This window comes from Manis javanica, chromosome 6 (assembly GCF_040802235.1).
Source record: "Manis javanica isolate MJ-LG chromosome 6, MJ_LKY, whole genome shotgun sequence".
Lineage (NCBI taxonomy): Eukaryota > Metazoa > Chordata > Mammalia > Pholidota > Manidae > Manis > Manis javanica.
This window is the reverse complement of record NC_133161.1, coordinates 49,015,242-49,030,187: the sequence shown is the minus strand read 5'-3', so window position 1 is coordinate 49,030,187 and position 14,946 is coordinate 49,015,242. Positions and strand designations below refer to the sequence as shown.

The following is a 14,946-nucleotide window of genomic DNA, read 5'->3' as shown; positions in this document are numbered from 1 at the left end:
TCAGAGTCGAAGTGTCTCAGAACTTTGCCTCAAAAGACCAAACAGGCTGTCTTCCTCCAGAAGTTTCTTCCTGCAGGTGTGCACACCCCTCACCCCTAGCTAAGACAAAGAATAACTCATTAAAAGCAATTTAGCCCAGGATGCGACCGATAATGGAACGGATCATTAATTATGGAAAGTTACTGCCGCAGTCAGCAGAAGCAAATGCCCAAAAGAAATAGTGTTTCAGCAGCCCGGTTCGACCAATTCTGGTCGCAATGTCACAGCAAACGGGCTGCGGGACTCACACACCCTCCCCCTCCTCTCCACCCATCGCAGATTAGAACCCATTCCCAGTCGAACCCCACCTCCTCCTTGGTCCTATTTACCAACTTTTGCAAGCAACTAACTTGCTCCATCAAACTTGTGGCAACTTTTTACCTTCCCTCTGGAAAGTTGACGGGGGAGGGGGCTGCACGAAGACGAATTCTCGGAGCTGGAAGGCTTAAAGGAAGGAGAATACAGGCCCAGGAAATGCCCCGCAGAAGGGACGGCCCAGGAAAGCAAGGCTTTGCGGGGCCTTCACAGATTCCCACCACTTTATTCCCGGTCTTCTCGCAGCTCACGCCCAGCCCCAGAACTCGCGTCTATGCAGTCCGCTCCACCCACCCGCTCTTTGGGGTTCACCTTGCCCCGCGAGGCAGAAAGCTTCCTGCTGACCCCGTCGGCGTACGACCACCCCCCTTGCTCACACGCCCCAAAACTGCCCCTCTGCTTTTAGCCCCCACCCTGCATCCCCTGCCCCCACAGTATATGCGAACCCCTCCCTCCCAACCAAACAGTCCCCTCCCCCTACATACCGCACCTGAACAGCTGTTGCACCCATGCAACAGGTCTAGAAAGTGTCTTCCCCACCTTCATCCCCAACCTCCTGCCACCGTCCCCGTCCCTACGGACCCCCAGAGCCAGGCCCGGAGGTGCAGTGTCCCCCGGGCCGGGGATGTGTCCCCGGGCCGGGGTGCAAAGGCAGCTGTCGAAGTGCGGGGTGCCCAGAGGCACCTCGGGGTCGGAGCGGGTGGTCGCGCTCCGGCCTCCCTCGGCCGGGACGCCCTCCCGTGTGGCCCCTTCTGCGCCCGCCGTGGGCTCCGCAGCCTGTCCTTCCAGCGCCGGCCGCCAGGCATTCCCGGGCGGGCTCCCCCCTTCGCGCTCCGCTCTGCTCCCTTCCATCTTGACTTTTGCCGACGTGGAAATTTTGGGTTTGAAGACGACCTGCGCTCTTATTGGCTGCCGGCGGGCGGGGTCGGAGGTCACGGCTGCTCTAGCTATTCCGCGCCAAGGAGAGCTGCACAACGGCTCGTGTCAAGTCAGCAGGTTCCCTCCGCCTCCCCGGGGGTCACGTGCGCCCCGGGCGGGCCCTGGGGCCGCCTCCTTATGCAAATAGACCAGCGGCGCGGGGCTGGGGGCGGGGAGTGGGCGGGGCGCGTCGGCCAGGCCGGGGGTGGGGCTGGGAGGGGCGGGGCGCTCCAGGTGGCCACCTGGCTCGGCGTCCGGCCTCGCCCTTGCCCAACCGCCATGCCGCCGTACCCCTTCGCCTCTGGAGAGCAGCCGGCCCCTGTACCCGGCCAGCCTCGCCGGGCCTAAGGAACCCGCGGTTTGCAAGGTGCCTCTAAATGCCCTCTTCCTCCGAAGCCCCTTCCACCAGACCCCAGGCGAGCCCAGGTTGAGCCCCCAGTCTCTTCTGGGCTGCGGAAGAGGAAGCGGCAACGCTGTCCGCAGGGCAGAGAACGGTATGGAGACACCGGGGAGGGTAGTTTCCTCCTCTGGCAGGGAGTTGAGAGAACTAATAGCGAGATTCCCGGTAAGAGAATTCTAGGACAAAGCAAAATCAAGAATTCTTCGGGGTTAAAAGTATTCCCTTTTAATTAACTGCCTACCCCATTCCCCAAATTAAAAGGCCAAAATGCTAACGAAAAGTAAAGTGCCAGTTGATTTTTTTTTAACCCTCCTACAAAGACCAACCTAAAGGCCGATCCGTCTCCACCCCGATCTCTGCTCAGTACTGGACGCCGGAGAGTGGAACTCGGGACCCGTTCTCCCCACATCTGGATGGAGGTGTCACTCGGGGGGAGCTCAGAATTCCCCGAGAAGTCCCTGGGCTGATAACAGTAATCAATTCTTAACGTGGTTCCCCAAGCACGCCAAAAAAGGTGCTTTTCTGGAAAGAAAGGCAATCAATAAATAGCCACAAGAACAGGATGTCATCCTTCCCTTCCCTTCCCTTTCCCCAAGGAAAAAAAAGTAACAGCCTTGCAAAGGTAGAGCCCGTATTCTAAAGGCAGACTCTGATGGTTATTGTAGGATCTGCCAGTTTATAGTCACCCAGAAAAAGAAAAGAGCCTGCATTAAAAAAAATAATAAACCTCAGAATTGGCCTAGTTTTTTTCCTTCGTGTAGTAAAATATCTGTATCATCTGTATAATTTCCACCATAAGTGTGACCGAATGATACAGAAAAGCAAAATAAATTTTCATGGGAAGATTCTTACCTGTACAATTCTTCCCATCCTCTCTTCTTAATTTACTCTCTCCTTCTCCCCACTTCCCCCTATGGAAAGACAAATCATTGCTCCTTCCAACTGTTTTATCCTGAAGGGTCTTTTCTCTCCTCTCTCCTCTTTCCTTTCTTTTCCCTCTCCACACTTGGTTGTTTATCTGACCCCTCCCCGGGTTTGCAGGGGCCTCTCCCCGGGCATTGTCTCCTCCGGCCTCCCAGCCCCTCCTCGGCCAAGGCCTGCCGGCAGTGCTTGCTGGGCCTCGGAGTTGGTCTGGGGCCGCCTGTTCTGTTGTGTGCACTGGAATATTGATTTTTCAGTGTGTGTATGCGCCGGCTCTGTAAAAATCAATATTTCAGTAGCTCGAGCACAGCCCAGGGCAGTGTAATGGAGCCGGCCTGCTGATGTAACGTGCGGGGTCCACCCTCAGCGGTAGAGGTCAGTCAGAAAAGGCAGTGTGTTTTCCTATTTCATTGTTTACCAAAGAGAGAGGGAAAGAGTTTGCATACCGTTGTGTACAACAAATTCCAGGACAAAGTAACATTAGGGCTGTTGGGTAACATGCAAACCAAGTTACAAAATCATATATTCTTACTCAAAAAGTTGATAATGGAAAACCTCTGATTATCTGCTGTAAGAACGCCTACATAAAACACAGGGGATGGGAACGTTAATATTTGCCATCAATCCTACCAAATTTTACAATGAGAAAATAAAAATAGCTTCATTCCAGAAAAGGGCTAGTTTTTCTTTTAATCCTGGATATATAGATCATTATTCATCTGCAGCCCCTAAAATATGCTTCTGATTAATGAGGACAAAAGATTTATGGCATGATCTGAATTTTTAAAAATCAGTAATGGTATCTACCTGTAGCTATCCTCTTGACAATTGCAGCAGATGTGAGAAGATGCTAGACTTGGAGTCAGGCCATTGGGTTCTGGCCAGACATGCCCCACCAAATACCTGAATAACTAAATGACCTCTAAGTACACTAGACTCCAACACCTATGATTCTACAGAAAAAAATAACATAGTTAAAACCTCCAAAAATAAAAATGCAATTAGGCCGAGCATATACCATGGATAAGAAAAATGTTAGTTCCAGAAGTGTTGCAGAAACAGAAGTAGGTACGTTCCTTATGTAGTTGTGTTTTATTGTCTTTTAAATTATATTCCAGTGTGATCTTAAAGTAATTTGGCCTTTTTTTTAATGCACTTCCTTTGACCTAGCATTTCTAAGAGATTTTCCCAAATTATTAGTATCATGAGAAAGATTTTAGAATATTGAAACATTAGAAACAACCTATCAAATAATATAGGATTCATTAAATAAAATGTCATAATGGTATATTCATTCAGTGGAACAAAGTAATGTTAGTGTAGTTGGGTAACATGCAAGCCAAGTTATAAAATTATATACTCTTACCCCAAAAAACGATAATGGAAAACCTCTGATGATTATCTGCCCTATTAAATATGGTGGTGCTGAATGTATATTAAAATGATGTGGAGGATTTATATTTATTGAAATACAGTACAGATAAATCTCTTATCTGTCTATGTGTATCTTACAGTGGTAAAGGATATGAGCTCTGGAGCCAGATGGCTTGAATTAAAATCTTTCTCTACCACTAACTAGCTGTATGGCTTTGGTCGACTATAAAGGAGGTGTATGTTCCCTATCCTGCTATAACAGATTACCACAAACAGTGGTTTAAAACAACACAAAAATTAATTTTCTTACGGTTCTGGAGGTCAGAAGTTCCCTACAGAGAGGTTGAAGGAGAGAATTCAATTGCTTACCTTTTCTAGAGGCCCCTGCATTCCTCAGCTTGTGGCCCCCTTCCTGCATCTTCAAAGCCAGAGCTTCAACCTCTGCTTTTGCCATCATGTCTCCTCTCTGCCTCTCCTTCCTGCCTCCTTTTTAAAAGGATCTTTGTGATTACATTGGGTCCACCTGGAGAATCCAGGATATTCTCCCATCTCAAGATGCTTAATCACATCAGCAAAGTTCCTTTTGACAAGTAAAGCAATAGGCTCTAGAGATTAGCATGTGTCCATAGTTGTGGCCATTATTCTATCTACCATATTGGGCTAAAGTCAAGGTGCCAGGAGGGCTGTGTTCCTTCTGGAGGCTCCAGGGGAGAATTTGTCTTCTTGCCTTTTCCAGCTTCTATAAGGCTGCCTGCATTACTTGGATCATGTTCCCCTTCCTCCAACTTTAAAGCCAGTAACGGCTGATTGAATCTTTCTCTTATATCATTCCCACACTGGATCTTCTGTCTCTGAGTTCACATGTAAGATGTTGTGTTTACATTGGGCCCACCTGGATAATACAGGAGACTTTCCCTATTTTAAGGTCAGCTCATTAGCAAACCTAATTCCATCTGCTACCTTAATTATCCTTTGCTGTGTAACGTAACACATCCATAGGGTCCTGGGATTATTAGGACATGGGCATCTTTGGGAGACCAGTATTCTGCCTTCCATACTCAGGATAATGGTGATAAACTGTTGTGGTGTCAAAAGGTTGTGAAGAAAATCAAAAGAACCAAGACATATGAAGTGTTTAGAACAATGCCTGGCATATAGTAAGCACTCCATAATAATCAGTCCACAGTCAGCATTCCGTAATGATTACCTGTTAAGTTATTATCTGGAAAGGAAGTGCAGACTATAAACAGTAGCTGCAGCTGGAAGACAGGATTAAAGATGATTTTTACTATATTCATTTTGCTCGTTTTTTTTTCCTTTTTCTACCATGAGCATATATTACTTGCTCACTTTTTAAAAACTTAAAAATGAGACAAGTTAGTAAAGAGGTTATCATAGTATAATGAGAAAATAATTTGATCTGGGGTTAAAAGCTTCAGGTGCTCATCTTAGCACTGCTACTGACACAAATTATGATATTGGGCAAGTTACCTCTCTGCATTTCACTTTTCCTCATCAGTCTTATAAAGGAGATGAATGATATATTTTGCAAGGTTTTTCCAGTTCTTATATTATAAAGAATACCTACAAAATCAGTAAGAAAAAGACAACCCTATAAGAAAGAAGAAAAAAGGATAAAAGGCATAAGAAAAAACAGAAGAAAAACAAATGGCAAATAAGCATAGGTAAAGATGTTAAGCCTCATTAGTAACAATGAAATGCAATTTAAGGGAGATAGTAAGATACTTTATAACCACTAGGTCAGCAAAAATTCAGATGTCTGACAACATAAAAATGAGAGAGGATGTACATGAATGAATGCTTACACAGTGCTGCAGGGAGTATAAATTGGTACAACTACTTTGGGGAACATTTGACATTACCTTGTATTGTTGATCATGTAAAGTTGAACATTCACACAGCCTGTGTCCAGTGTTTCCACACAGAGAAACTTGCACAAGAATGATCATGGCAGCACTGCTCATTACACTGAAACAATGGAAACAGCCCACAGCAGAAGGGTTAAAGGTTGTCTTTTCACATGGTGGGTTATTTGGCAGCTGTGAAAATAAATGAACAAAGCTCCACACGTGGCTATAATAAAGCTTAGAAACAGTGTTCAGTGAAAAAAAACAAGTACCAAAAGAGTACAGGTATCATGATGCCATTTTGATAAAGTTCAAACACAAACAAAACCAAAAAATGTTTTTTTGCTTGTTTTTAGGGATTCATATTAAGATACAGAAAGCAAGGAAACAGTGAACAGAAAATTCGAGATAGTGGTTACTGGTGGTGCGGGGAGGGAAGGAAGGTGAGGGGATGTATGTGACTGGTAATGTTCTGGTTTTTAAATTGGACAGTAGGCTCAGAAGTGTTCATTTTATTATAACTTGCATATGTATGAGATAATGTGTTTTCTGTATGGACAAACGTTAAATTTTAAGAAGATTTTTAAAGAATACTGTTTAGGGGCTTCTGTGTTCTGATCCAGGATGCTTTACTTCCTGTAGTTGATGCTCATCACTTAGATTCCTTTCAAACTCATGAAAGTGAACTTTCTATTGCCAATTGGTTATTTGCAATCCTGCTAGTTAAACAGACTTCACACCAGCCACCTATACCTGGGCTGTGCAACAGTTTTCAGTTTATGCTGCAAGTGAATCTCATACGCTCTGAGATCTACATCCCCAGGGGTTTTTATACTGCCAGAAGCTTATTACCACTCTGATTCACTGCAGTTTTGATTTCAGTGATGAAGAATTGCATTCCTTGTTCCTCTGACATGTCTTATGTCATTTCGTAATGTTTGTCCACCTAGTAATGGTCCAGAGAGGCTTGGTCTCACGGTCCTGCAATAATCCTGGCACTTGTGCAATTTTTGACTTCCATCTTCAGTCCCATAGTCTCCCAAAGAATAAACCAGCTTTGTTGATTTGGTTTTCTATTGCCTTGACTCAAAGTGAAGCATTTGGAAACAATTATCAGAACTCTGGAGTACCTTAAATATCAATGTTTCTGGTGAGAGAAATGGCTTGCACAGGATTTGCCAAGAGAAGTTGATGCCACATGCATGGAGGAGACTAGATGAGAGCAGTCTTTGGGGCAGCAGTGACACCTGGCATCCAAACATCAATATTTACATCATCCTTTGGATGTTAGACGCACAGTTGGGTGGAGTACTCACTTTTTTAGACTCACTTCCTAAGGTGGAATGGCCCCCTACATCATTACATAATGCTTTGTATGAGGTCTTTGGAGACCACAATTTTTTTAACTTTTTATCATGAAAAATTCCCAAAAATGTACAAAAGGAAAGAATATCATGTAACTATATTCTATAAAAGAGATATAAAAATTATATTCAGAGTATAATGAAATTCATCACCAGTTTCAATAATCACTAACTCATGAAGAGTCTTGTTTCATTTGTAACCCACCATCCTCTCCAGGATTATTTTGAAAAAAATCCCAATCTCATTGGGTGTATAGGTATTGTGAACACATCACCATAATAAGCAGTCTTAAAGATCCTAATAGAGTATTTTTACTAATGGCAATATTGAGTTCCTCTCTGCAACACTATTACAAGCTATTTATTTTAATCAATTAAGTGAATGAGAGAACAAAAGTTTTGCACTCAAGACTACTTTAACGTCCCAGTGAAGGGCTTTCTTGAATAAATTCAGTGTATGGAAAAATACTTCAGTACTTTATAGTGGCGGGAGGGGAGCAACAGAACAATTTAATTTTGTAGAGGTTTCTATTTCTTCAGTGTCACTATGAGAGTATTGAAAGAGTCCATGAAATAACATCAGGTCTATTATAATAGTCTCAGCTGGTCTCTATAAACCATCCTACGTAACAATCTTCCTATAGTTATCTCCCTAAAGCCCACCTTTGCTATTCTTTTTATAAACACGAGTGCCTATTATGTGCAAAGCACTGTACTGGGCACAGGCACGGATTCCAAAAGAATCAGATATAGCTCTTGTTTTAGAATAAAGAATTTGTCTGGTCTTTGTCCTGAGTTCGTGGGAGGGGGCTTCTAAACCCTTTGAGTTTTCCAAGTGATTGGAATGCCTTTGTTATTCAAGGTGGAGGACAGACAAGCTGGAGGACACCTGAGTTTATGACAACCAAATGGACTCACAGGGGCTGGGAGTGATGGAAAGAACCAGCCATGTGATTAGAGGGCTGGGGCTTTGATCCAGGTGATACGGCCCTCATCTCCAGGGAAGGAAGAGGGGCTTGAGATTGAGTTCAATCAGGTAACCAGTGATTCAGTCAATCATGCCTGAATAATGAGACCCCAGCAAAAATTCTGGACACCCAAAGCTCAGGTGAGCTTCCAGGTTGTGAACGTAGCAATGTGGTTAGAGGGTGACATCTCCTAAATCCACACTGAGAGGGCACGAGGCTCTGTGTTTGAGACCCTGGCCCTGTGTGTCTCTGCATTTGGCCCTGATTTATAATCTTTGTAATAAAACTGTAATCATAAGAACAGCGCTGTCCTGAGTGTTGTGAGTCCTTCCAGCGAATTATGAGGGGGTGCTGGGAACCCCTAAATTTGTAACCGGTTGGTCAGAAGTGACAGTGGCCAGGGACCTCCTGCAGCACAGTTGGTGTGTGAAGCCGAAGTGAGGGCAGTTTTGTTGAGGACTGTTCCCTGTATCTGTGGAGTCTGCAGTAGCTCAGAACTGCACTGCTGTATTGCACACCAAAATTCACAGATTAGTAGAGGAGATATGACATAGGTGCTAATAAAAATTAAAAGTGTCATACAACAGTTACAGATGTGCTGGGGCAAACAGGAGACAGGAAAGAGAACTTGCTACTAGGGACACTGACAGAGGCCTTGGGGAGAGGTGGCCCTTGCCTGGAGGCTTTAAGAATTGGACATACAGAAGTAGTAATAACAAACAGCACTTATTGAGTGTTTACTCTGCATCAGCCTCTGTTCTAGTGCTGTAATAAAGTATTTAAAATGCACAGTCCTATGAGGTGACACCAATATTATCCCTCTTTTACAGGAGATCAGATTAGAGGGTTGGGGCTTTGAGGTACCCAGAGATCAAGCAACTTTCCAGAGGTTGCACAGCTCAAAATATCGGTTTGAACCTAGACAATATGAGTCTAGCATCCATGTCTTTAACCACTACACTGACTGCCTTTCAAGTGAGAGGAAAGAACATTCCAGGAGGAAGGAAGAGCAGAAAAAGGTATAAACCTAAGGGAAAAGAAGGAATGTCGGATAGGTACTATTTTTTGTTGTTGCTGGAATAAAGGTGATACACAATGCTATATTGGTTTCAGACATACCGCATAGTGATAGACAGGTACTTTGAATGCCAGACTAAGGGCTTTGAACTTGACTCAGGAGGCACTGGGGAGCCGAAGGTCTTGGGGATGGGCTTTCTCATGGGATTCTGTGGGCTTTCAGGCACTGCGATGAGGTAGCGAACTACCACTGAAATCATAGTCTGTTCCTCCAAACCAGCATGCTGCTCTTCCCCTCCTAGGGACAAATCACTCTCTTCGTGGTACTCAAATTGTGGTGTCTAGATTCAGAGCTCCAAGAAGGAGCCTCTCATTCTCATTTTTTAATCTCTCATGGCAGGCTAACACACACTCCAGGCACATTTGTGGAATGAGTGGATGTACTAGGTTGTACCACATCAAATTACTAATACTTGACCCTTTCTGACATACAAAAATGGTAATTATGATTTCAACCTATTTTAAGACATTGCATTACAATTAAATGCAGAGATTGACTAATGTTAAAATTCAAGTACATTACTGTTAAAGTCATTAAAGCAGGCATGGAAAATTTATAAGGGACTATTGTTTGGTTGTGCCAATGTACAGAATTTAAACTGTAATTTTGAATATTGTAGTATATTGGAGATAAATTGTATATATATATGTGTGTTGTGTGTATCTAATACACATGTATTGGTATATTGTAGAATATGTGTGTATATGTGGAGAGAGACATAGACAAAAAAGCCTATCCATAGGTTATTTCTACAAGGACTATTATCCATGCAATCTGATCCTGATGTCAAATCAGTTCAAATTCCATTCCAACCAGGTTTATAAACTTGAGGTAAAGCTCAGTACAGTGGATCAAAGATAAAGAAGAGAAAGAGAAAGAGAAAGAAGAAAATTGGATAAACTTTATCCAATAGTTGATGTTAGATACATTGTTTCATAGAGGATTCCTTCTCAGTGGGTAAGAAGAGGTCATTTTTAACTGCCTTCAACCAAGAAGTTAGGAAATTTTAATAGGTGTCACATTAAAGATGATGCCATCGATCAAAGGAAAAAGAGCTGATGTTAGTGTGCCTCCTAAAGCAAAAAAGACCTTCCTTTCTCAGTGAGCTCATGGCTGGTTCCAGAGGGTCAAGCATCAAAGCTAAACTCCCAAGGGTGGGGAGTCATCACCTGTGCAGCATAACCAAGGGTAACGAACTAGTAACACAGACAGCGTAAGTGAAGTATGCAGCATGCAGCCCAGACTTTGCATCCCCCAAACTTCCAGCAAGGAGATTACACCCACAGAAGAATTGCAATTCAAGAAGGGGAATTAAAAGTAGATTGAAATCCAACTCAAAATCCCACCCAGCAAATATGTTTTTATTCAGTGTGTTTATTTTGTTTAATTGAACAGGAGATTGAAAAAGCCAATTTATTCCTGAAAGCAGCTCAGACCTGCGTGTTGCTTGCTGCCTCCTGAAACAGATCTACTTAATGGAAAAGACTTTGCCTCAAGATTCTCTGCAAAATATGGTGCTCTAAACTCAGTATTCAATAGAGATCATTATTTACAAGCTAGAGGAAGCAGAGCAGTTGGACAAGGTATGTGAGTCATCTGACTTTCAGTTTGCAAAGGGTGCTCTTCTTTCACAAGGCCTAAGGGGAGGCCAAACTGCATAAATGTTCCCCCTAAATTAAAAAAATATTGATCAAATGGCATCAGGTGTATCTCACATTTACAAATCACTGGGAAATTCTGTTACAAATCTCCAGCTACTTAACTTTTCTTATTTTTTAAAATCGTATTCATCACGATTTTCCCTGCCCTGTCACTTTCCTTTTTTCTTTGCTATTTGCCCAACAAAAATTTAAAAAACAACTTCTATTTACCCATCCATCTGCCCTCAATTATCTACTATTGGTTTATGTCATAACAGGAGCTCAGGGCAGGTATGCTTTAGTATTTTCTCCTAGTTATAAAAGTATTTTAACATTTTAATCAACTAGAATTCATTGCCCCATATGGTATGAAATGTGAATCTACTTATTCTTTCCATATTCTTTCCAATTATCTCCACTAATACATTGTTCATATTATTTTGTTACACTTAGTTTGTCACAGATTAAACGGATATATACTTTAGCATCTATTTCTAGAATCTCAATTCTATTTCACTTGCTTATTTTATTTTTATTTTTAATTGATGTATAGTTGACATACAGTATATGTTAGTTTCAGGTTTACAACATAGTGATTCAATATTTAATATACTTTACAAAATCCTCACCACAGTTAAGTGTAGTTACTATCTGTCACCATACAAAGTTATTACATTATTGACTATATTTCCTAATCATGTACTTTTCATCCCCATGACTTACTTATTTTATGACTGGAAGTTTGTACCCCTTGATCCTTATCACCTATTTCACCCATCCAACCACCCCTCTCCCCTCAATCAAACTACAACCACCAGTTTGTTCTCACAATTATGAGTCTGTTTCTGGTTTTCTTTGTTTTTTTTTTTTTAATTCTAGTTGTAAATGAAATCATGATATTTGTTTTTCACTGTTCTGACTTATTTCACTGAGCATAATACCCTCTAGGTCCAGCCATCTTGTTGTAAATGGCAACATTCATTCATTTTTTGTGGCTGAGTAATATTCCACTTTGTGTATGTACCACCTCTTCTTTATCCATTCATCTAGTGATGGACACTTAGGTTGCTTCCATATTTTGGTCATTGTAGATAATGTTGCAATAAACAGAGGGGCAGAGTATTTTTGAATTAGTGTTTTCATTTCTTTTGGGTAAATATGCAGAAATGGAATTGCTGGGTGTATGGCATTTCTAGTTTTAGTTTTTTAAGAAACTTCTATACTGTTTTCCATAGTAGCTGCACCAATGTGCAATCCCATTAGCTGTGTACACGGGTTCTCTGTGCTCTACATCCTTGCCAACACTTGTTATTTCTTGTCTTGTTGGTACTAGCCATTCTGACTAGTGTGAGGTAATATCTCATTGTGGTTTTGAAGGTATTTTAAGTTTTCTAACACTATAATCAGAAACACCCCAGCTTCTAATCTTTATACTTCATAATCAGAACTAAGTTTACCCACCCTCAATCTCTCTTTAAATCTCTCAGATTTTGGGTCCCATGGAAATAATAGTATACTCCTAATAGAATTGCTTTTCTTTTTCTCCAGATTCTCAGGCATTTTCTTTACCAGGGAAGAGAGACTTGGGGAACCAGTTGTCCAAGCTGGGATGTCTGCAGGGTCTTCTCTCCAGTTGCTTGCAATCCTGCAAAGCATGGTGGTCCATGCCAAGCACCCCAGTTGCTTACCCCTGATTCCCATCCCCTTCTGTTCCTCTTGCTCTAACAAGAGGGAGAGGCTGTTTTTCCAGAAGTCCCTCTTGGTGGGAGAAATCAGAAACCCCAAAAACTCAGGAAAGTGAAAGAGCACAGCCTTTTAAAAGGAGAGGTCAATCCTAAACTCTGAGAACCCGCTCCCCTGTTTTCTGTCTATCTAGTACCTTCTTTCGTGTTCAGATTTCCACTGAGGCTAAGAAGTCTGGACAAATGCCTATCTTCTTGACCTTTATAGCTTTCCTCCCTTTTGTTCCTCTCTGCTCCAAAGAGCTTTTTCTTCTTTTTTAGCAATAAAATAATTATATAAACACCCTTCTGGAACTCTTCCCCGAACTACATGAAATAATACACCCACCCCCGTACTCCGAGCTCCCTAGCCCCTTCACCCTCCTTCTGCCCACCCAGCAAAGCATATGTTTACTCAATGTTTTTTCTCCCCACCTTTCCCAAAATTGTAAGCTCCCTGAGGGCAGTAAGTTTGTCTTTCACTACTGTGTTCCCAGAGGCCAGCATACACATTATAGGCATTCTATAAATATTTGTTGAATTCATGAATACATGTGCCTTGATTGGACAGTATAAACAGAGAATGAAACAAACTTGCATAAAACAATTTTTCTAGTATTTTTTCATGTAAGAGTGTGATGAATATCTGGTAAAGGGTTACAGAATTACCCAACCGGTGTTAAGACTGTCAAAGGCATTCTGAACCTGTCCCTCATAATAATAGGAAAATAAATGGCTTTTGCTTTCAGATGCATACTGTAGCCTGACATTTTTTGTGGGAACTTTTTATTTTTTAAAGTAATAATCTGACAGACAAATATGTGAAGCCTTTTTGTTTAAAGCATATAAAATAAGAAATCATCAAACTCAATGAGTTTTTCTTTCTTTGTATGCCTCAACCACCACCAACCTGACACACCTTTTAAAATAATTTGATTATCTTTTTGGAGAAAAGTCACCTTCACCAAAGATCATATGAAAAGTGCACATGCCTTTTTAACCAACATCCTTTAAAACAGTGACTACACAATCACATGGTACTTTCTGAAAGGTTCCAAACTAGTCAAAAAGTTTGTTTCTCTAAAAAATGAAAGAGGAAAAGGGAGGACATATGTTATAAACTTATTTAATCTTACAGAATGTTTCACTTTTTATAATTTTATTTCTCCACTTATTGTCAATGTCACAGTAAAGTGTGTGACTGTGGGTAAAATTGTAACATTTCCAGATTATCTCGCCTGGCTTTAGCTCATTTGCATATCCTCAGGGGTGGAGAGAAGTTCATCTCCATGTTAATGGGCAATTACATGTCTGGGCAACTACATGTCTGAACCTGAGAGTTTAAGGGGAGGGGCTGGCTTGCTTGCTTCCTTGCTTCTTCCGGAGCACGGGAGAGAGAGATGGTGCTGGACTGCAGTTTGTAAGCAATAAACGGGTTTTAAGCTTGCTTTATTTCTCCCTTTGACTGATTTCAGTTTTTATAAGTATTTTGCCTGGGGATTTCCTCTCCGAACTTACAGTGATTTACTCAAGATCAAGGACTCTCTTGTTAAATCAAAAGCTGATGAGTACATTATAAATGCAACTCAGTTCAAATTTACCAACCTACACAGCAGGGATAACTGCTCTGCATTCCATTTTGGGTATTAAACATGAGTGGCACTACTGGAGCTGATACTGATCCTCAGGCTTATTTCTACTCACTGACCAGATTTTGATTGCAAGATTCAATGACCTCAACACTCTGCCCAGTGGAGGAGTCTTTGCATGATGCATAACACCAGATGCTCCCGTTCTGCTCCTCCTACCTGGACTGAAACTGAGGTAGTGAAGATGTCTAACTTAACTAATTATTAATAATAAACACTCTTCTTGAAAAATAATGAGCATATACCATGCTAGTACTAGGAAGGGTGCATACTATTACAAAATCATGTAGTTTTTTTTTAATGGTGGGAAATTAAAGTCACTCAAAGAAAAACTAAATAGAATGTCATCCTCCAGATGCTCACACACACATCATTTTCCATTGCAAACTCAAGTGTATAGAAGTCTAAGTCTATAGAAGTAAGTGTGTGTGTGTGTGTGCCTGTGCATATATATATAATGTTTGTTTTATAAACATTTTAAATTACATCTGCAACTTGGCTCCAATTTGCTGGCTCATGTAAACTTCCCTTCACTGACATCTGTAATGCAACAGAAAAAACCTGAGCAACCAGTCCTTCCAAAGATCTTTAATGAAGCTTGCTTGGTCAAAGAAGGGCCAATTGGTCTGTTTGTGATCAAAAGGGTCTTTCAGTTAGACACTAGGGGACTCTACCGATGTAGGAAAAAGAC

The 14,946-nt window shown here is 41.8% G+C and overlaps 1 long non-coding RNA gene across 1 annotated transcript; it reads left to right on the top strand.

Moving 5' to 3' along the window:
- Positions 1 to 1,478: 1,478 nt before the first annotated feature.
- On the top strand, positions 1,479 to 13,354 carry LOC108388605 (uncharacterized). The gene is made up of 3 exons (XR_001851121.3): positions 1,479 to 1,766; positions 10,641 to 10,828; positions 12,434 to 13,354. It is a non-coding gene; the product is annotated as an uncharacterized lncRNA (long non-coding RNA).
- The last annotated feature ends 1,592 nt before the right edge of the window (positions 13,355 to 14,946 follow it).